Source organism: Mirounga leonina, unplaced genomic scaffold, assembly GCF_011800145.1.
Source record: "Mirounga leonina isolate KUSES-001 unplaced genomic scaffold, KU_Mleo_1.0 Mir_173, whole genome shotgun sequence".
Taxonomy (NCBI): Eukaryota; Metazoa; Chordata; class Mammalia; order Carnivora; family Phocidae; genus Mirounga; species Mirounga leonina.
Genome location: NW_023270447.1, coordinates 39,189,732 through 39,212,262, shown reverse-complemented (window position 1 = coordinate 39,212,262; position 22,531 = coordinate 39,189,732). Strand labels below are relative to the sequence as shown.

The following is a 22,531-nucleotide window of genomic DNA, read 5'->3' as shown; positions in this document are numbered from 1 at the left end:
TTTCTTATTAGATCCAAGAGATGTAAAATGATTGTCAAATTGTTATGCAAATGTCTAAATATATACTCTGCATATGTGTACTTCCCTAGCTGCAGCTTATCAGCAAAGAGCTGCGTCTGCAGACCCAGGTCTGCAGGGCCTGGGAGGAGGGGGGGAAAGGGGGAGGCAGGGAGCAGCAGGAAAGGCGAGCTCCAGGCCTGCTATCAAACACTGGGGGAGAACAATGTTCACTGAGGCTTTCTGCTCCACACATATTAACTCATTTCAATCCCACAACCTATCTGTGTGGTAGGTGCTATTATCGCTCCCATTTTAGAGACGGGGAGATGGAGACACACAGCAAATAAATAACTCTTCTAAGATTCCAGAGCCTGTAAGAAGCACAGCCAGGCCTTGAACCTGGACAGTAGGAACCCGCAACCACTAGACTGGGATGCCTTTGCGGGGCTGCGAGATAGGAAGTGACATATTCAGATTGAAGTTTTAAAAAAAGCACCCTGGTGGCAGCCTGAAGGGTCAAGGTCGGTCTGGAAACCTTAGCAACCACCCAGGTGAGAGGCAGTGCAAGTAAAGAGCAGGCCTGTGGGCTGGTTAGGAGGCGGATATGGCAGGCATTGGTGGAGGCCAGGAGTAGCTGAGCTGCAGGTGGGCAAGGAGGAGAGAGGGTTCCAGATGACTTGGTCCAGAGCCTGGCATCCTGGGTGGAGAAGTCTTGAAAGTTAGAGAAGGCAGGAAGAAAAGCAGGTTTTGAGGGGAAGATGAGAACAGTGGTTTGCCACAATATCTCCATGAATTTCAAGAGCCCAAGACAAACAATCTGCAGTCACATCTTGGGAAAATTCTAGAGATGGTGATCTTTAGAGTAGTTTACTGAATTCAGGTAGCTACTACACCTAGTTCTGCTGAACCACTCTCCTCCTTTTCTCTTTTCCCCTTTGTCCTGCTTACACTTAAAATATTAAAAAGCAGAAATTCCCCAATGCTAAACTTACCTCCCCTTGAAAATCGCACACAGCATGTAAAAGGGTTCTGGTCACCAATTCTAGCTGATAGGGGGAGAAGGGGGAGCCACGCCACATAGCAATTCTCAACACCAGCTGGATGTCCCACAACTCAATTCTGACACTACGTATCTGGATCCAGATAGCATTAGATTCCACAGGTTAAGGGTTCAGTCCTACAAGACTGCCCTGCCCTGCCCCGCCCCACCCAGCCCCTTCAGACACAAGTCTCAAGCCCAGGTATCACCTGTACTTCTGAAACACAGACTACAGATCCAAGGTTTCCATGACACCTTCCTCGTGTTTGGTTCCTTTGTGAGGGTGCTCACAGAACTCAACTCACTGTATTTACTAGATTCCAAGTTTATTATAACTGGCTATCACTCAGGAACAACCAGATGGAAGAGATGCATAGGGCAGGGTGTGAGGAAAGGGCGCTGAGCTGCCCAGGTGTGCTCCCCGCCCTGCATCTCCAGGTGTTCACCAACCAGAAGCTATCCTAACCTCCTCCTTTTTGGGTTTTTATGGCAGCTTCATTACATAGACACAATTGATTAAATCACTGATTACTGGTGACCTCCTGGGAGGTCAGAGGGGTGGGACTGAAAGTTCCAATTTTCTAATCACGAGGTTAGTTCCCCTGGTAACCAGCCCCCATCCTTAGGTGGAGCTCAAAAGCCACCTCATTAACATAACAAAAGAATCTGTAGCACTCTCATCACTTCAAAAATTCCAAGAGTTTTAGGAAAGGGATGAACCATATATATACTTCTCATTATAAATCACAGTATTGTTCATAGCTGTGTCCCCAGAGTAGGTAACTGAAAGATCCCTGTTGAATGGGAAAGGATCATTTTTGTACTTATTAAAAACTGAAGAAACGATGAAGAGACAGGACCTCAGTGATCTAAACCATTAAGAGCAAAGAAACATCTGAGTACAAGACAGACACATCACAGGGCGATGTCTCTTCCTCCAGCCCATAAACCTGGTGGACACCTCCCCCTGTTGCACTTTTCACACACTACCACCAGGGACTGTGGGACAGGTAACATGGCGCCATGGAGAGCACAGACTTCAGAGTCAGACAGGCCTGGCCGCAAAGCAAGATGCCACCATCACTTCCTACGAGCTCTTAAGCAGTATTCAACCTCTCCGAACTTGCTCCCTCACCTGTAAATGAAGCCCCTATTCCCTACCTCAGAAGGCTACTGTGAGGTGAGAGTAGGTATATGCAAAGCTCCCAGCACCTCATCATCGTCATCAAATTAACTGCTGGAACACTATTTTCTCCCAATCAGCGCCAAATGCACTTAACTGTGAATAACCTCAACCGAAATTAAAGTTAATAAGTTTGATGAGAGCAGTATGATCCTGATATTAATTATAATAACAATCCTTAATACCTGAACACTTACTATTAACCCACTGAATGTTTATATACATCAGTAGCTCCTTTATTCCTAAGCTAAAGATAGTATTTCATCAATTCTAAGAAGCATATTCTGTTTACATCCCTGATATTAGGACGACTCTCTGAGTGGGCAGAATGGTCCCCCAAAGATGCCTATGTCCTAATTCCTGGAACATGTGACTAGATTATATTACATGGCAAAAGGGACTTCACAGCTATAATTAATGTTACAGACTTTAATACGGGGAGGGGGGCTGGTGGGGGGAGGAGGCACATAGTCTGGATTATCCAAGTGGGCCCAACTGAATCAACAGATTCAGAACTTTCTCTCGCTGGAGGCAAAGATGGAGCAGAAGGAGACCTTAAAGAGATTCCAGGCATGAGAAGGACTTAGTCATGCTACTGCTGGCTCTGAGATAGAAGATCCAAAAACAAGGACCAGAGAGAGGTCTCTAAGAGCTGACAGTGGCCCCCAGCTGACAACCAGCAATGAGGCAGGGACCTCAGTCTGACAACTACAAGGATTCTACCAACAACCTCAATGACCCTACAAATGGATTCTTCCCAGAGCCTCCCAATAAGATTTAGGACTTGTAAAACCCAGAGCAACCAGCCAAACCCATGCCAACTTCTGACCTACAGAACTATGAGATAATACATGTATGCTGTTTTAAGCTGTTCAATTTGTGGTACTCTATTATGGCAGCCATAGAAAACATAGTCTTAAGGTTGACGAGGGTCGCCGTGGGTTACAGGTGAATCAACAGCAATATTTTTCTTATTGGCACACAGAATAATGGCAGTGTCCCATAATTGATGGCATCTTGAATTTGTTGAAATATGGTGTATTGTTATCTCTATGTTGCAAATAGGCAGAGACTCTAAGAAGTCAGGTGACTTGCCCAGGTGATTCAGACTGCAAGCCTGAGCTCTAAACCATCACGCATACTATCAGAGCGCATAAGGGCTAAAGAATCCTGCTCAAAGTCCAGGCCAGGAATGGCTAACACGACACCCTACCCCCTCACCCCGTCCCCGCCTACGCCAGGCCCATGTTGAACATGCATCCCTATCGCGTGCAGTTGACCGCAAAGACCCAGCCAGGTCCAGAAGGTACCTACCCTCAGCAGCATTCGTTCACCTACTGTGGATGGAGCACCTCAAAGTGCTAGGTAACCTTCTAGGTACTGGGGAGAGAACAGCAGACCAAGAGCCTGTCCTTAACAGAGCTGACACAGTAATGGGGGAGGTCAGCACGACAGCGACAGAAGGAAATACTGGAAAGAAAACTAAAAAGCATCCACGGAACTGAAAAGCCCCCTTCATAAATTATGATCATCGACACATTCAGGCAGTGGAAAGGGGACACTAGGCCCTGGAGGAGCAGGTCCTCCTTTCTGGAGCTTCCATGGGCCTCTACTACAGGTGTGAGCTCTGGGAAGGAGAGTTTGTTGCTGATGTGGGGTTGGTTTAGCTTTTCTTCTTTTTTTTTTTTTTGATAGAGATGCAGGCTAACTTTACACAGGACAGCCTCGTGTGAATTTCTAAAAGCAAACCAAAAAACCCACGGTCTTCTTTTTTTACTAATTCACAATTTCTCTCTTTTGATGGATTTCATTTTTAAAAAGATGAAAATTAATTTTATGTGAACCTATCATCCCCAGAGCTGACAGAAAGAGCCCATCGAGAAGAAAGATGATTCTATGCAACTCCAGCCTCACACCCCTGGTCGATTCCTGAACTCGGGCTGGCCTCCTCACATTGCACTTTTACTTTCCTCTCTTTCACTCTGGACATAGAGTGCAACAGTTCTCTGATGCTGAAGTCAAAGGGAGAACAGGAGCCCAATTCAGTGGGTAAACAAAAAAAAATGCGGCACGTACAGCCTTTCAGGAGATACATATCAACAGAAAACTCTAGATTTCCTAAAAGATTTTACAGGAAATGCCACTGGAATTTATACATTCTTAATCTCTTCCCTTGTTTTTGTTTGAGAGGGAGAAATTCTAGACAAGAAGATCATCCTCATAATGGTTTTGGAGAAGCCCCAGTTTAATAATACCATTAGCCGAAAACTATTTATAAATCAGACATTAGCAACTGGCATAAAACCCTACTTTCCACTTCTCTCAATTTTGCACTGACAATTTGGCAGCCCCCTTTACCCTTTGGCCCAAAAGAGCAATCACATTCTTAAGTCTGTGTTTAAGAGATTCTGACAGCAATGTAGGCAAGAGGCTTGTTTCCGGAGGAAAGGTCAGTAAGTGCCCACAGGAGGATGGACAGGCTCAGACAGCGCACGGGGAAAAATGTACCAGTGGCCCCAAACCTCCACTTCACTCATAATCTGAAGAATTTAAACAACTCCAAGTTACCATTTCTCACCAACCAGATTAGCACAAATAGAAAGAGCTGACACACTTCTTGCTGGTGGGGCTGCAGGGGAAAGGCCATCCACTGCATTTGCCAGTAAGAAGGCAAAATGAGTCAACCCTTCTGGAGGGGGATTATGGAGCCCTTTGATACAGCAGGCTCATTTCTGGGAATCGGTCCTTTAGGTACACCTGCACAAAGGCAAAATGAACGATTACACCTTTATTTGTTGCAGCACTGTTTGTACGAGCAGAAGACTGGAAACAATCCAAAAGTCTGGCAACAGGGGATTGGATGAATAAACTATGGTACATCCACAGAGTGACAAAATAATGTGCTGTTAGGGAGAGACAGAAATCTCTATGTGCTGACGGAGATCTCCAAGACATACTACTAATACACACACACACACACATTTATTATTTGCTGCATTTACCAGTTGCAACCTATAGGGTATGGGAAAGACTTAGATGGGGAAGGGGTGAGGCACGGTTTCTCAGTGTTTACCTTTATATATGGTTATGAGGGTTTGGGGGACCATATAATATAAATACATGACCTATTAAAAAAAAAATGAAGACAGGTGCCTGGCTGGCTCAGTCGGTAGAGCATGTGACTCTCGATCTCACAGTCGTGGGCTCAAGCTCCAAACTGGGCGTAAAGCTCACTAAAACAAAACAAAACACAAAACAAAACTGAAGAGGTTGTACAAGCCATTCTTCACAGGAGTGTGAAGAAGAGGACAAGACCAGCCTGGAAGATGCCTATCTAAGGAGGGTTTGGCTCCAAAGGGGTCTGGGAAAGCTGCGCAGAGTTCTCACAGAGACATCAGTCCAGAGTTCAGGTGAGCACAGCGTGCCTAGAGAGGTCGATCTCTGCCCTGTTTTACATCACCTGCTGGGTGGGGTGTGGGGCACCCCTGAGGCCCCTGATACTTATTGCAGCCAGAAGAAAATCAGAACTGCAGGCAAATAGGAGGTAAGGACAGAAACGCTAAGATTACCTCCCAGGCAACATGCCAGGGGTATTTATTTGTTTTGTTTGGACAGTAATGGCTGAAGCATGCTGCTCATCAGATATTTATGTTAAAAAAAAAAAGAGGGCAAAGCATGTACCAGGATATTCCGCTTAATTCAACAGAGAGATAGTCCTGAAAAGGTGAGCCTCCTGGCATCTTGTAAAATCAAACCATAAGCATAAATGCAATAGGTGAGTCTGCTATCTAAAGAAATTCAGTAGGGAATCCTGCTATTTCTGCTTTGGGAATCTGAGTTTGCCTGAAGAAGGCTGCACTTAACCAAGATAAAATGTGAAAGGTATTGACATTTTTGTACCTGTGAGCTTTCTTTTTTCCCCACAAGCTCTGCTGTCCCTCCACGAAGGTGCAAAAGGCCAAAGTCCTAAGTACAAACCAGCGCCCCTATCCTCAGAACCACTGTCTTAGCAGTTTGATCAATCCAACATGACTGGTCCTACCTGCTGTATGATTGATTGCCTCTCGGGAGAGCCGCCAGGAAGAGGAAGTTCATTCTGAGAGTAGGCTTTCTAAAGGATCAACTTAAAAGAGAAACTATGCAAGGAGTGCCAGCTAGCACTGAGGGGGCACAGACAAGCTCCCTTTCTTAGTTTTTGGTAGCTTTAGCAATAAGGCTCTTCCCGTCTTACCATACACTAGAAAAGTCATTTCGTATGAGAAGCAGTTGCTCATAGGTAAGTTCCAGAGGCTCCTGCAGCCACTGTCCTTTGCATCCCGCCCCTCGCCCCCCCCCCCCCCCCCAGAGAAGGGCCCAGGCTGGTCAAAAAATCACACAAGTCCCTTTGCACATTCCCAGGAGTCACCAATGCATTCCATTCACCAGGTAGACCACAAAAGGGGTGCAGGGACCCCAGCATGTATCAGGCAATACTGAGCATGATGTTGGTGTTCGACTAACAGTAAACAATGTCAACCCCCAAAGGGCTGGTCTTTACCTGCCCTTCACAAAACGACGGACGGAAGAGGAAGAAACCCATCCCAGGGCACGTGCACCCCTGAATGTGCCTTTCCTAGCACATACAATCAATTTTACTGATTTGATAAAAAAAAAAAAGAACACTGGCTCACGCACTTCACGGACACAGACTACAGAGAACGTGGTTTTATTGCTTCATTCCACTGGCATTTATTAGACGCCTACTATGTGCCAGACTCTGCCAGCTTACGGCATTTAGAGTTTATTGTGGCCGGAGAGGCCTGTGAGGGGCAAACCTACTACTACCAGCCACGCTGTGTCCTTGTGTGAGTTAGAAGAAAGCAAGCCCTCCAAGTGGACCTAGCCTTGCAGACTTGATGGCATCAGAAAGAAGTGCCCCTTCCTCCTGGCAGAGGCAGATCTAGCCCAGGACACTTTTTTGAGTGGCTTTTTGAGATCTGTGCCCCCCTCTTTGTTTCTTTGGCCAGACACTCTTGTGCAGTGAACAACCTGTACAAGAGTTCAAGGCAGTCCTGTCAAGAAGTCACAATTCAATCCTTCTCCTACTTGGCCAGGCATCTGACTCTCCCCTGACAACTTGTCTGAGCAGCCAATCATCACCTTATACACCCCTATGAAGCCCATGGTCTAATGTGCGGGCCACGCTCTAATAATTCAAAACGTTTCAGTAGTCTGGGTACAGGACAGGCATCAAGTCTGCTGGTTTCAACACTTTTCCAATTTGCCTGAGATTCAGGTTGAATAAACCCAGTGTGATGGTTTTATATCAACAAAGTCCTCACTAAGCCTCAATAAAATCCAAGCAGCTTTTGGATTTTGATTCCTCTTTCCATCCTTAGATTTATTTAGCCCATGTTGATAGCTAAACTGTGTTGCTTCTCTGCAATAATTTTTTCTGCGAAAAGCAGACAAAATTTGAGGTCACCACAAGCTTGGGGTCTTAGTCAAAGGGTCCCGGTGAGGGCAAGGGTTTAAGGTCCAATGCTCAGGTTAAGATTCCACCCCAGTGGGTTCATGTGGTTTGCACACAGCCATACAGAATAAACTCTCCCTACAGGGATGCAAGTACAGAGTTAATGCTTGATTCACAGCCCACACCAGTAAGCATTTATGATGATCCCACCCAAGTTAAACCAGAACTTACACAATTCTCCTTGGTCAACCAAAGGGGGTCCTATGTCAATTACGTGACACTGACTGCAAGGAGAATGATCTCTATTCTGTAAGAAAGCCAAGTCTCCGCTTATAATCAATGAATGTGAAAAAGTACTGAAAATTCTGAACAACTGATTCACTAGGCAGACCTAAAAGAATTTCTTCTTTTAGCTACTAATTCTCCAGCAGAATTGAAAGTATCAAAAGTCTTAACCCATCCACAACACCTTGGTTTTTATTATACAGTAATCTTCTGAAATGCAGACCCATTAAAAGAAGACAGAAACCCCCCTTGTCAGAGGATGGCAACCAGACACTCACACTAAGCACTTTTACGGTACCCAATAAAATCTGACATGATAAACCAAACATTTAAGTGACACTACAAATGATTTTTAAGACTCGGCAATAAATGGAAAAATCCAGCTAGAAGTAACCTTCAGTCAAATCACTCCACTCTGCCCTAGATCCAAGTCACTTGCTCACTGCTCTTCCTAAGAGAGGCACTGTGGGGAGAACAGGACCTGTTGGTATGAGGCAGTTCTAGAACAGCACTTAGCAGGCCAGTTCCTTCCTCTGTACTCTCAAGGCCTCTCTGGGAGTCCAGGCCTGGGAGAGGCCGACTTCACAGATCACTTCGGGCCTGCTGGGTCTCTGAGGCAATTCTGGAAGCTTTGACTTCTCTGACTTAAGAGGGCTAAGCCTGATGGAAAGAAAGGCACTGATAATTCTCCTCAGGTGGGTCATGTCACCCCTAAAAGGAGACCTCTTCCCATGTTTCTCTTGATTTGATTTACAGCTTCTAAATGGAACTTCCACTCCCCTTCCCCCAGCCCCTTTCTCAGGAGGCAGCTCCAGGCCAGCTCCCAGCAGAGCGTGCACAGTGCACGGAATGTGGAGTTGGAACTACGCTGGGTCAGATTCTCATCTTGCCACTGAGGGACTCTCTGCTTCCTCATCTGGGCTGTTGTGAGGCCTGAGCAAGATCATATATGTGAAGGGCTGAGATCGGGGCCCAGGACACAGAACAGCTCAATACATGGAAGCACAGACTTGTATGGGAAGTACTTTTTATCTGTCAAGCTTTCCTGTTAAACTGAGTGCACTTATGTCTTCCTTGGGACTGTCGAGGGGCACCTGACAGCTGAAGGGGGTGTGTGTGCACGCAACTTGTCAATACAGGGTCTAGACCTGAGAAGTGACCATTTCCATAAAGTCAAGGTTGGCAGACCTGTCTGTATGCAAACCTTAATTCCAAACATTTCTCAAGAGGAACCTCCAGGGGCCTCTGGGTGGCTCAGTCAGTAAAGTGGCCTGCCCACTCTGGATTTCCGGCTCAGGTCCTGGGATTGGGGAACCCCCCCCCCCAAGCCCTTGGGCTCTGAGCTCAGCAGGGAGTCGCTTCAGAATTTTTCTCTCCCTCTGCCCCGCCCCCACCCCCTTGCTGCATGCTCTTGCACTCTCTCTGGTAAATATATCTTTAAGAAAAAAAAAAAAGTATATACCTACAACTTCTGAAAGGGCCTCTCTTTTACAGCTAAACAATTCTCAGTACAAAGGTTCTGACATGTAAGGACCTTCAACTGCTATGCAATCTGGTGTTTTTTTCTAAAACAAAATCCTGCTATTTGTAGCTAATAAACCAGTTTTTACTGAGTAACTGTTACACAGGAGACTTTTTATTTTATATATACATTTTATATAATATATATACACACACACACACACATACACACACACACACACTCTCTCACTGGGGAAACTGGATAGAAAAGAGGGAAAGCACCGGAATCCTACCATCCACTGGTCTATATTTTCTTCTAAACTGTCCTTCATCTGCATAAACTTTTTTTTGACCTAGCTATAATTGTTAATAATGCACTGTAACTATGCACACTGCCCTTCCCATACTTAACCCATCGTAACATAGAATTCCATGGATTACTGTTCTATTTTTTAAGCTTCTAATAAGAAAGGAAAATGGGATTGAGATCTAGGAGAATTAATCTGTTGAACAAATTAACGTAGCAATCCATTTCACATTTAAAAAAAATGCATTGAAAATTGCCTAATTATATTCTCTTACTTTGTAAGCATTGTTTGGCAGGACTTTTTAAATTACTGAACTTTTTTAGATTTGGGGGAAACATTAAAATTTCCTATAGTTGTTTTCCTTGTTACAAAAGTAATACAGGCTCATTATATAATATTTAGATAGAGAAAATCTCAGGAAGTAATAATTTAACATTAATATTTGCTGAACACAATGTGCCAGTCACTGGTTCTAAATGCTTTAGACAGATTAACTCATTTATCCCACACAACACCTCGTGGAAGCAGAAAGATATGAAGCAACTTGCCCACACTCTTACACACCTAGAAGCATAAGCCAGGAATCCATCACTATGCTATGATGTTCTAGGAATGAAAAGAATCAATAATTTATTCAATCAAGTCCTTCACTGCTTCAGCATATAATGTCCTAGGCAAGGAACGATTCGTAATAACATTGTACCCTTTACAATTATTTAAAGATATCATAAAGCACCATTTCTGCATCCCTGTGGGACAATGAGTAAAATAGGAAGTCATCTGTTACAGGAACTACCATTCCAATCAGTCCAATCGTACGTACCTGATATGTGTCAAGGAAGAAACAACAGGTGCTTGAAAGGATTTGTTTTAAAGACAGAAGCATTTTGTAAGTTTTGAAATTGATTCAATAATGTGATGAGTAGAGTCCTTGAATCAGCTGAGCACTCACTCATTCTCACAAAAGTTTAGAACCAGTCACGACACTTTTATAAAACATTTACAAAATGCTCCCAATTGGTCCTAAACACTTCTGATGGCTTATCTGTAGGCACTGAACATCAGTACATGAAAAAATAACTAGAAACCCTTGAGTAACATTTTTTCATACTTTAATTAAAAATCATACTTGGTTAAAGATAAATATTTCTGCTCCTGGTTTAATTTCCTACCCAGGCCAATAAACACAACTTTTAAAAATATAAACTCTCTTTAAATTTAAAATATGATTAATGAAATGTTTCTGACTGCCTGGCTCTAAAAATATTATATGACTATAACTTCAGCACTAAAAGCCTATTAAAGCTATCAATCCATTAATCATAATTATGCATAGCACTGTGGTAGAAACATGGCACACATATGTCCACAGGTATTTTATACCTCTAGATAGATAGCTCTATCTATAAAATAAGGTATCTTCTTTGGAATTTAAAATAGCTCTATCTAGCATTTCCAGAAGGCTTAAGCTGCCATCTTGTAATTTATCCAACAGCCTGCCACTGGAGTAAGCTAGAGAAGTAAAATATCCAATCGTGTTGAACATTAACTGTGTGTCAGGTGCCGTCAAAGTGTTTTGCAAAGATTGTTTCATATATTTTCATATAAACCCTTGAGATAGAGACCACTATCACCCCCCTTTACCAATCAGCCTGAAAAGATTAAATAACTAATACTCCCATCCAGGTCTGTCTAAACCGAAACTCATACTCCAAACCACTGATGATAAACTGCTTCTCTTCCAAATCAGGCCTCAAAAAAATCTGACTTCCGCAATTTACCTCCCTAAATTAAGCTTAAGCTGACATACAAAACTTAAAACAAACAAAAAACACCCAATATAAATCTGACCATTTATACAGCAATAAATGATGTGATTCTAAATTTGAAATTTTTAATTTCTTGTCTCAGAGAGATTTCCAACATAAAAAAACAAAATTAATCTTGCATTTGGGAACCATTTCCTCAAGTGTTTTGACTATGAAACTCTCTGCTGTCACAACTTGACAAACCACCCACGTCCTTCAACAAGTGAGGACAACACAAGCCCAACACCACCAATCTCACTGTTAGAGAGTCTCAAATGAGACTGGAGCTTGCTACACAGAAAGACTTATAATATTAATCTTCTCAGTCTCTTGTGAAACAGTTTCACATTTTTATGTATTTCTACACAAATTCAAATGCTGTCTGGGTTCAAGACCTAGCGAATTACCTGGGCTAAACACAGTAAAAATACGACCACATTTTTTTATAAGGTCTAAAAACATAGTTGCTAGACTGCTCAGCATTTTTTTGGACTTAAACCAGGGTTTTATGGTGCTAGTTAACTGTTAGGGAAGCAAAGGGACTAAACATTTGATCCCAGAGTCCTTTTATCACTGAAGAGTCTATAAAATGATTACTTTTAAAAACCACATATGTGAATCATGTTTGCTTACTGAAAAGGGGGCTTATTAATACACACAATTTGGCCTTAAAAGAAAAAAAAAAGCTCTTTACTTGAATGTGATTGTTTTGGCAATAGTAAAACCCAACCCCGTCATTCCTGCGTCGCCTGCCTTCCTGGTTCTCCTAGGTGAGGGCCGCCATCCTGCGATCATTTACACCGAGAGCTGAGAAGCACCAGCAATGGTGCAGCGTGGTGACTAGCACTTTAAAAACAAAGCCGAACTCCGCTTTTAAAAGAGAGAACACACAGACACAGCCCTGACTCTGACAACATCCAAAAGATTCATTATAGACAATCCATTCAGACGAAGCTACAACAGCCCCAGGAAATATAAACAGTGTCCACAAAGACAGCAGGGGAGGAAAGGAAAGAACTGATGGGAAGGAAGCTAATCATGTGAAGTTTGTCCAACTCCACAAGGTCTAATAAATTCCCGGTTTGTTTCCACTCGGAGCAGCCATTAAACGTGCCCCGACACGTGGGCGCAGGGGGCCTCCCTTCTGTCCGGTTTTTGCCCATTTCCTTCTCCATAACCTTGTTTGTATACAACCACGCCCGGTCAAGGGTGACTACGAGATAACAGGCCTCATCAGTTTCTTCTCTTGGATTCCCAGTTGTCCAAAGTTTCACTCCACAGCGGTGATTTAACAAGAATCACGAGTTCTTCTGCGAAAGTTATGAATGGCTTAAGTTTACAAGACACAAACATAAGGCGAGGGACAAGTGTCAGAGGCCTTTAGTGACAGGGTTTTAAAGGGTTTTAAAATTAGTTTTAATTGATCTGCCCTAGCTAAAATTAAGGGGGGGGGGGAGTCACCCTGATCCACGTAATAAGGGTCCCGACAATGCTTTAAAAAAAAAAAGATTCACGCAAGACTCGCGTCTGAGCCTCGACCTCCCCATACCACCTGCCAATACAGTCTCGAGGCCACTCACTGCTGGGGGGTCCCTCGCGGGACTTGTGAGCTGGGCTCTCCTCTCTGCCCCGCTACTGCCCCGCTAGACCCAGCGGCGAGCGGGTTCCAGGGCTGCTCGCCCGCCCGCTAGTCCCAAGAAAGAGCGGAAGAAAGTAGGGAAGAGGGGCGTGGCGCCCCGGTCGCCCCCAGATGCCTGCCCGCCTCCAGAGCCTGGCACCACCAAAAGGAAGGGCTGGGGACAGGGAGCCTCCCAACCCCAATCGGGCGCGGGGCGCACGGCCGCGGGCCGGCGAGGACGCGGGCGAGCTGCGAGACCTTTCCTGCCGCTACCGCCCCGTCCCAGCGGCCGGGTCCCCAGCCTAGCCCCGCGGGGCCCCCGCTCTCCTCAGCCGCCGCCCGTCGAGGGCGAGCGCGCAGTCCGCCTCCCGGTGTCGGCGTCCCTCGCCCGCGCTCCCTCCCCCATCCCCTTCTCCGGCGCCCAGAGCCCCGACCAGTCCCCGCCCTCCGGGACACTCTTCCCTCCCTCCTTCCTTCCTTCCTCCCTTTCCTTCCTCCCTCCATCTCGCTTCCCAGCACCGGGAACTCGGAGGCGGCCTCCGAATTGGCCGGCCGACGCCCCGCGCTGCGCCCCTGTGCCCGCGGGGACCAGACTCGCCACCTGCGCCCGCCGCTCGGTGCCCACTCGCCTGCCGGTGCGCTCCCCCCGCCACTGCCGCCGCCGCCGGGGACTCGGTCTCTAAGGGCTCCTGGAGACGGCTCCGACCTCTCCTCCTGCTTCTCCGGGCGCCGGCTCCGCCTCGCTCGGGGTAGGCGGGGCGCACAGCCCGACGGGCGGGGCGGCGGCGGCCCCGGACTCCTTCCTCCGGCCCTGGCCCTCCCTCCGGCCCAGGCGCCCTGGCTGTTCTGGGCTTCGGCCGCCGAACCCGTGTCGTGTCCCGCCCGCCAAAGGGGAGAGGTCGGGAGCTGTAGAGCTCCACAAACGTCTGGCCGCCTTGGTCATCCCCATTTTCCTTTCCCCAAATTCATGGAGGCCCCGGAGTTCAAGGACTCTCGGGCCCCCCACTTCACAGGACCCTCCACCCGGCGGCTCTGACTCCTCCAAAGTCTCCTTCGCTTGCGAAAGCCTCGCTAACCCCTATGCCAACCGTCCCCTGGGCCGCGAATGTGAGCGCTGCCAACCCCCTACACAAAAGTTAGGCTCTGCTCCAGGAATTTCTTAAGAAAACAGTCACAGTAAAATTTAAAGGGCCCTGGGGCCATGGGGAGATTTTGTTTCCCAGAAAATGGAGATAAAACTGCGGATTGTTGAATTTGAAGTGCATGCACCCATCACGAGCTTCTCCATCTCTCCCCCAGGAAATTTGCGCTTCCAAATGCCCAATACCTGGCAGAGTTCTGCATAATGAATTAATTGGATTTGGTTCGTCTTCTCTGAATGGATTCAGGGTCAGGTAGTCTGAAGAGCCCCTTCCGTTTACACTGAGTTCAAACTATTCATACAAACAGCCATTCAAGGAACATTCACTGAGCACTTGCTGTGTGCCAAGCATTGCACTAAAGGTGATGGAGAGACACAAAGATGACTCAGACAAGGCGCTCAGCCTCAAAAAGTCCAGAAAGAGTCAAAAAGACGGATGTGCAGAAACCTTACCACTCAGCAGACTTCCCGCTTATCCCCATATCTGCTTTCTTGTTTGACAGGGTGAAGACAAAAGAGAAGGTGAGGCCAAACTAGGTCACTTGGAACCAGTGTGGGCCGAGTCCATGCTTGAAATGGAGTCTGGTGGCATTGATGAGGGATGTCTGTGTGTTGTTTCACCAACTGAAGAGAAGTGAGGCCCAGGGAAGCTTGCAGCCAAAGACTGCGGTTAGGCCGTCATCTTTACTCTTACTTTCCTCTCCACCCCTACTCAAGTATCCTTCCCAGTGAAATAATTTGACGAGGTTGCAAGAGGGATACTGTAGGTAGAGGCAGTGGTTGGATGCCTTGCCCGGAGAGTGTGGTCGGAGACACCCGCATCTCATTGACAGAGTACCGCCCTCAGCAGCTGGATTTGCTTTGTCTGTAGGAGGGACAGCCGGAGGTGCCTGGGAATTAGTGTTCCCCTCCCCCACCCCGCCCTTTCACCAGGGACTGAGGAGAAAGCAGGTATAAATACCACAGTCCTGGCGCGCCCAGCTGGATGGCTCCAGTGTGGCTTCTCTCTGCTGTCCACAGAGCTCCCTATGAGATTGGGCCAAAGTCCCTCCCCTCTTCTATGGGATTTTGCTTGATAACACATTCTTGCTGGCCCTTCTCACCCTTCTAGGTCCCACTCCCTTACCAACCAGTGTTTCCTGGGAACCCATTCTAATCAGGGCCAACTATGTGATTTGCAGGGCCCCGTGCAAGATAAAGAAAAATGTTCCTAACTTATCAAGAATTTCCAGCTGGCAACAGCAGAGTATTAGACCAAGTATCAGGTCCTGTGTTTCTGCACAGATGTGCATGACTCTGTAGATGGCACATCTGTGAAGCCGGTCTGGAAGCTAATAAAATCACTTTCACTTGAGTCTTCATCGCAAGGTCTGCTTCCGGGGAATCCCCAGTTAAGATAACTGTTAAAGTGAAAAATCAGCCCATCCTGTGCTAGCATAATCACCTTATAGAATATACTAGTAGTCAGCATCCCACAGCTTGGGAGGCTGCCCCTGGTAGGAGGGCTTAGGTCAAGTTGTATGTAATAGGAGCTTGAGCCATCAAAAGAGGGAAAACAGTTGAGAATGGTTTAGGTTCACAAGATGATGGGGCAGGAAGTCTGGGTTTTAGTCCCATTCTGAGGATACACACAAAGTGTTAACTGGGGTGGTGTTTTAGATTGAGTTTCAAGTAAGAAACACCTTACTTGAAGTTTAATTGGCAAGTAGTTAAAAAGTTACACCTCACTTGTAAGGAAGTGAGGTTGGCAGGATTGGGCAGAGGGAGAAGCTGCCTCTCAATGTGGTTACAGCTGGGCCTAGAGCCCAGAGGGTACTGGAGTTGGGCGGCTCTTCAGAATTAAACCAGACTGAGTCCAGGGAAGAGGGCCTTTGTAATCTCCCTATCCGGCATTCCTAGGAAGAGGTGTAGCCATAGGCCAAGCAGTTCCTTGAGCGCAATGCCTGCTGATGGGCACAGCTGGGGATGGTCAGGAAGAGATGTGTCAGCGCTGAGCAGAGGATCTGGGAGAAACTCCACAGTATCACTCCAGGCAGATGATCTCTGAGATCTCACTTGGGCTTATAGTCAGTCATGACAGGAATACACAGCCCAGCCCAGGAGGGCCTGACCCCTCGGTCTTCCATGTGGCACCTGGACAGTTTTTAATTGCATTTAACCTTTCTCATACTATAAACCTATTTAATTTCCTATTTTTTTCCTTCAGACTTTTAATTTTAATTTTTCAATTTTTTTTAAAGATTTATTTTTTTTAGAGAGAGAGAGAGATAAAGTGCAGGGAGGAGGGGCAGAGGGAGATGGAGAGAGAAACTCAAGCATACTCCACACTGAGTGCGGAGCCTAACATGGGGCTTGATCTCATGACCCTGAGAAACCAAAAGTCAGTCGCTTAACCGACTGCGCCACCCAGGCACCCCTTTTTATTTTAAGTAGGCTCCCCACCCAACATGCGGCTTGAACTCATGACCCTGAGATCAAGAGTCACATGCTCTGTGGACTGAGCCAGCCAGGTGCCCCTCCTTCAAAAAAACTTTTTTTCCTCCCCTTTCTATGTTCTGGCCCAACTATTTTCTACCCCTCCAATGGCACTAGAGACAAACAAATAAATACAAATAAATAAAGCAATTTTGCCTTAGAGTTGCAGTGTCGTAATGTAAAATATACTTTATGAGATGAAGCTTTTGGGATTAAGTCCTGACTTTGCCACTAACAAATTGTGTGAATTTGGGGCACTTAACCTTACTGGGCATTTGCTTGTCTTTAAAATAAAGAGATTGTAAAATAATAAAATAAAATAAAATAAAAAAGAGATTATAAGAGAATGGTCTCCAAGGTCCCAATTCTATGGAAATTAATGTTTTTAGAAGACACAGTTTTCTCGTGGGACACCTGGGTGGCTCAGTTGGTTAAGGTTAAGTGACCGACTCTTGGACTCTTGGTTTCCCTCAGGTCAATATCTCAGGGTCCTGGGATCGAGCCTGCCTTGAGTTCCATCTCAGTGCAGAGTCTGCCTGTCCCTCTCTCTCTCTCCCTGTTCCTCCCCCCCCACACACACACATAACTGCTGACAAGGCACAGTTTCTCTCTCTCTCTCTCAAATAAATAAATAAATAAAGTCTTAAAAAAAAAAAGAGAGAGATGGTTTTCTCTGCTATATAATCCCTCATGAATCAAGCAAGAGAAATGTTTTTATAACTCAGAACAACTGATTTTTAAAATTAGTTGCAATTCATAGGTGAAGCACTACTTCTATGAATGTTGCTATTCAGTATTCAATAACAACACCCTAACGAAAGCATCAGTCAGAAAGAGATGGGTGAAGGAAGATGAAAAAAAATGGGGCAAATCGGTCAGTCTGTGGGTGATGAGGTCTCCACAGACTTTGCAACAGTTTTTCTGGAATATCAGATTTGCTCCCTAAGAATTTTGTTTGTCCTGTTGCACCTGGCCACACTCCGCCTGAACCTGCCCTAGAAGTTATGCAGAGCTACCTCCTTTTGAATAGGTTACCTGGGTAAGTGTTTCACAAACTGGTTTTTCTGCTCAGTCAGAGGCTGCCATCTTCCCATGTAGAAGTTAGGTTAGGGAGAAGCACCCACAGTCTTGGAAATTCCCAAGTAACGCGTTGAAACGTGTATCGCCACAGGCAGGAGCTATGACCAAAACTGTGGGTACAGATCAGTAGGCAATTCAACAGAGTTCCATCCTCAAGTGGGTGGAAGCCTTCGGAGGCCTGGGCGGGAGTGGCCCAAAGTTGAGGCAGTAACTTCTGTTAGTTGATTACTAACTCAAAATGAGCTTTCTGGATCACTATAGGGCTAGACCCTCTAGCTTGGGAAAGTGGAAGTCTTCAGACATGGTTGCCTAGGAGTCAAATACCTGGGCTCAAAAGTTAGCAAAATTCCCATCAGGGGAGGGTTTCAACCCGTGGGCCATTAGGAAATAGAGATGCAGAGGCTATGGGGAAACCAACCCAAACGTCCAGGAAAGATACGGTACTGCTTTCTAAAGCATCCTGTGAAGAGATATAGATCTAAACATATTCACATGAGAAGATGCCCTGAACATATTTTTGAGCATAGTAAGCAGGTTATAGAAGAGCATGCATAGAATTTCCCACTCACATATAAAGAAGCACACACATACACATACACGTGCATCCAAATCAGTGTATCTGCAATGATGTTTGGCAAAATGTTAACAGGGCTTTTCTTTTGTTTTAATATTTTATTTATTCATTTGGCAGAGAGAGCACAAGCAGGGGGCGCGGCAGGCAGAGGGAGAAGCCGTCTCCCCACTGAGCAGGGAGCCCAACACTGGGGCTTGATCCCAGGAGGCGCCCTTTTCCTGGGATCATGACCGGAGCTGAAGGCAGATGCTTAACGACTAAGCCACCCAGGCGCCCCTGAACAGGGCCTTTTTTTTCAGGGTGGGGGAATTTCAGGTAACCTACGTTTCTAAATATTGCATACATTTTCTTTCTTTTTTTTTTTTTCTTTCTTTCTTTCTTTCTTTCTTTCTTTCTTTCTTTCTTTCTTTTTTCTCTTTCTTTCTTCTTTCTTTCTTTCTTCTTTCTTTCTTTTTCTTCCTTCCTTCCTTCCTTTTTTTTACAGTGAATGTGTAGCTTCTCTATGAATAATGTGGGTGGTTTGCATATTATAAATGTGTCTTTTTTTTTTTTTCATATTATAAAAAGAAGAAGAAAGGCATTGTGTAGACCAGGTTGTGACAAAACATTACAGCCAGAGGCCCAGACCACCAGCCATCTGTTTTGGTAAATAAAGTTTTATTGGAATACAACCACACCCATTCATTTATCTATTGTCTTTTGCTACTTTTGCTTTCAAGAATAGAGTGGAATGTTGTGGCAGAGACCTTAGGGTTCACGAAGCCTAAAATATTTATCTGCCTTGTTAGAGAGGTATAGACAGGTGGACTAGAAAATGTCTTCAGTGTGGCAAATTGTAGCCTAGATTTTACTAATTCTTCAGATTTCAATGCATCTGAATTTTCTATTTTAAAAGAGTATAATCTGTGTAATGTAAAGTACCTTCCAGTCCTGAGTAGTGATTGTAATAACACAGCAAAGTGACATGACCTGTATTGGGGTGGTTAATATCTGTGTCTTCCCCCTCCTCCTCCCCTTCTTCCCTTATTCTTTTCCGACTCCCCCTTTTCTCTACCTGCTCCTCCTGTTCTCCTCCCCCTCCAGCTCTTCCATTTCCTTCTCATTTTCTCAGTGAAATAAGGTCACACCCTCTTCTCCATTTTGCCCTCAAATGCTATTCCAGCGGAGAGAGGAGGACTGAGGTTCTTCTTTCCTTCTGGCATGGGTATCTCCAAGACAGAATGATTGAGGAAGTCCTGGACGAAATAAATTATTCTTGGGGAGGAGGAGTGAGGTCCCAATGAATCAACCAGACCCGGAGGAAAAACAGCCAGCAGAGCTGTGGAGGAGAGGAGGGTGTGAGGCTCCCGGGCGGGCAGGGGAAAGCTGGGAATTGAATGGGGCAAATTCCCTCTCTTCCCTCATTCTTCTGTCACACTCTCCTCCAGTTTTCCTGAAAGCCTCCCATCCCACACAATCCATCCAGCCTCCAGGCTCACAGAGGAGGTTTGCGAGCTTTCTCCTCCACGTTCAGTGGTACCCAGCATCCCTGCTCTCACTTACAGAAACCACGGGAGCGAGAGGAAGTAATGGCAGTCTGAGCAATGCCAGGCCCTTGCTCATTTCTAGAACTCGGCCAGAAGAGCTGGATGTTGGCTCTCATGTGGAATGTCCTTAGATGCTAAGTAATTAAATTGTGCAACAGAAGTCTTCTCTTTGCCAACCACTCACCCCAGACCTTCCCTGAAGAAAATAGAAGGCCCCTGCAGAGTCTGAAAGGGAAGCAGCCTGGTAGACGATGATTAGATTGTCCATCCATCTATAGCCTACACCACTGGGTTTTGACTCAGACGCAGTCAACTCTGTGGACCTGGGAGCTAAGTTGTGATGGGAATGGAAGTATTTTTCTCTGGCACCTGATAACAGACCTGTTAATTTCATTTAGCTTTAGATTCTGGTGAGACTGGAAAATACCAAGCTTGCAACCTCTGTGACTCCAATTTACACTGCATGGTTCTCAGAATATCTAAAATGGTTTTCGGGATGCAGGGGAATCTCAGAAAATGCGATTAAAATAACTTTTTTCTTTTTTTCTTTTTTTTTTTAAAAAACAAAAGTTGCCAAGCTTTATTCGGGTTGTCCAGGTTACAGATAACGGATCTAACCCTACATCCCGCCCATGCTATGCAGCCTCCTGAGCACCTCAGCCACCCCTGCGCCCAGTCTCATTTCTTGTCCTCCTCCTTCTTGTCCTTCTTGCCATCCCTGTTGGCCTGCGAGGCCAGGGACCCCATGGCATTTCGAATAGCTTCATTGTCGGGATCCACGCCTGGAAGGTTCTCCAGGACACTCTGAAGGAACTCGGGGTCCTGCGTCACATCATAATCCTCCTCCTCCTCGGCGGGCTCAGATGTGTCCATGGCGGAACTGGCATTGATGTCAGCTGATTCTGCCTGGCCAAAGTCTGCACCCTGCAGGGACACCTGCATGGCCTAGGCAATCTGCTCCTCCTCCGTCATACTGCTTAGGTCAGGGAGCCCTGTGCGGCCAAACTCCTGCTGGCTGATGGTCATCTTCAGCGGAGCATTGTCTGAGCCTTCAGCCCCAGCTGTAGTGATCCCCACCTCAACCGCGGAGGCTGCAGCTGCCCGCCGGGCCTCCTCCTCCTGCCACTGCCACTGCTCTTCCATAGAGACATGGAGGGCCAGGGCCAGCTCAGGATCAGCACTGGGATCCACTCTGAATTCAAAGTCACTGGCACCAAAACCTAGCATGGCACCGCCTTCACCAGCCAGAATCGGAGAACTGATGAGGGCGTCGGCCAAGCTGGGCCCAGGGGGCACTGTCACCAGATGGGAACCAGTTCCATCTTTGCCACTCAGTGTGTTTACAAAGGCTGTCAGCTTTTCTGTGTTCACCTCCTCTTCCCCAAAATTGATAATGTCAACATTTACCTTTTCCTTCTTGAGACGTTTAGCCAGTTTCACCAGATCCTTCTCGTTGTCCTCCATGGGGCTTCCCACAAAGGCAATGATGCGCGTCTTGTGATTCTTGCCCTGTCGGTGCGTCAGGGCCAGATGGGCCACACGGATGCCAGGGCAGAAGGTGATCTTGCCCCTGGGTTGGACAGTGTGGAGCTTGGAAAGAATGCGGCCGGTGTCAGGGGTGAGTGTGGTCAGCACTTCACAGCCATTGGCCAGTGTGATGAGGCCCACATTGTTTTCAGGGTTGCTGCGGGTCTTAGAGTGACGACAGACTATGTTGAGCCTGCAGCCGGGTGGGTAAGAAGTCCCCATTCTGTATGTACTCATTGTTGTCCACGCAAATCATAGTGCTTTCCAACACCATCTTGCCACCTTCCTCCCTCCCCGACTGGTTCTTCTAGACTGCCTAACAACAACTCGTTCCATTGACCCACTTTTTTCTTTTTTTTAGTGTTTCAGTATTGCTCTAGAAGTATTGAGAGAATAATACCAACAATAATGCCAGGATCCTGGCATTATTACTGGTATTATTCTATTATCTCAGTATTTCTAAAAATAGAAATATGGACTATTTTTGTCTTAAGACTACCCTGAGAATTACATGCCACATTAAAATTTTGAATATAATAAAGATGCATTCATTTAAAGAGTGTTCTGATCACATTCCTCTCATGTTTTAAACCCATCCCTGGTGTCTTTTGTTATTTCCCTATTTCCTGGGTTACTAGGAAGGTTGGACGTCTTGAATGGTTCCACTACCGATTTGGGCATGGATCTACTTCCAGAGGCCTCTGATGGATTGTGCTAGATATTTTTGTATTCCTATAAATAGCCTTGAGTTTTGTTCTGGAATATAGTTAAGTTACTTGGAAACAGATTTATCCTTTTAGGTCTTGCTTTTAAGATTTATCCAACAAGATTAGAGCAGTTATCACTCTAGAGCTAATTTTTCCCCTACTGAAGCAAGACCTTAATGTCTACCCAACGCTCCATAAGGCTTGAGGTTTCCCAGTCTGGCTGGTAGGAAGAGGCACCATTCCTGGCCCTGTGTGAGCATCTGGCACTGTTACCTCTAATTCTTACAGATGGTTCTTTCCCTGGCCCTGGGTGGTTGCTTCATCTGCATGCGTTCCCCATTACTCAT

The 22,531-nt window shown here is 46.0% G+C and overlaps 1 protein-coding gene and 1 pseudogene across 3 annotated transcripts in view; both read right to left on the bottom strand.

The window, feature by feature from the left end:
* Positions 1 to 14,200, bottom strand: part of GNG12 (G protein subunit gamma 12) — a 128,341-nt gene extending 114,141 nt beyond the window's left edge. Inside the window, exon 1 of one of the 3 annotated variants that reach the window (XM_035018303.1) lies at positions 13,756 to 14,200. The gene's annotated coding sequence lies outside the window, so the exon portion shown is untranslated. The remainder of the gene's footprint in view (positions 1 to 13,755) is intronic. The other 2 variants (XM_035018304.1, XM_035018300.1) reach the window with 2 other exon arrangements.
* Positions 14,201 to 20,541: 6,341 nt separating this feature from the next.
* Positions 20,542 to 21,769, bottom strand: LOC118020206 (annotated as a pseudogene).
* Positions 21,770 to 22,531: the final 762 nt, after the last annotated feature.